The sequence below is a fragment of the Ailuropoda melanoleuca genome, chromosome 4 (genome assembly GCF_002007445.2).
Source record: "Ailuropoda melanoleuca isolate Jingjing chromosome 4, ASM200744v2, whole genome shotgun sequence".
NCBI classification, from domain to species: Eukaryota; Metazoa; Chordata; class Mammalia; order Carnivora; family Ursidae; genus Ailuropoda; species Ailuropoda melanoleuca.
Window position 1 is genome coordinate 6,575,042 of NC_048221.1, and position 781 is coordinate 6,575,822.

The following is a 781-nucleotide window of genomic DNA, read 5'->3' on the forward strand; positions in this document are numbered from 1 at the left end:
TGTTGATCACCTAGTATTGTGTGGAGGTGTTGAGTCACTGCACCGTTACCTGAAATTAATATTGCACTGTAGGTTAACTAACTGGCACTTCAATAAAAACTTAAAAAGTTAAAAAAAAAAGACTGTCAACTCAGCAGTCAGACAATCTGAACTCAGACCTACCCTTCGTCACACACTGTGTACTTCACATCCATGATGTAATCTCACCTCACCTAAGTGTCCCCATGGGTGAATGGAGTAATGATATTATTTAACTCATCAGTAATTTGACATAGGTTTCAGATGATTCTGAGCATATCAAAGATGGCAGAGCGGACTCTGTAGGAAAGACTGGATAACATCATTCTTCTTTCTATTTGTTTGATGGCAAGAAATATTTCTGAAGGAAACACCATTCTTATTCATTATAGACTCGAAACTTAGCACAATGTGCGAAGCAGAGCTGGTGATCAAGAAAAGGGGGCAATAGAGGAAGGAGGGGGAAAAAGAGAAATGATGATAGAGGGAAAAATTAGCGGAGGGAAAGATTGGAATATTCACATGGATTCTCAATAGTTTTTTTGTTTTTGTTTTTGTTTTTCCTTTTTCTAAAAGCACTGGCTCTTCAACTTTGGCGTACGTCAAATTGATCTGGAGGGCTTGCCAAAAATAGATTGCTGGTCCTCAACCTGAGAGATTATCTTCAGTAAAATAGGAGTGAAAACAGAATTTCTATTTCTAATAATTCCCAGGTGAAGTTACTTGACTCATCCAGGGACTGTTCCTTTTTTTTTTTTTTTTT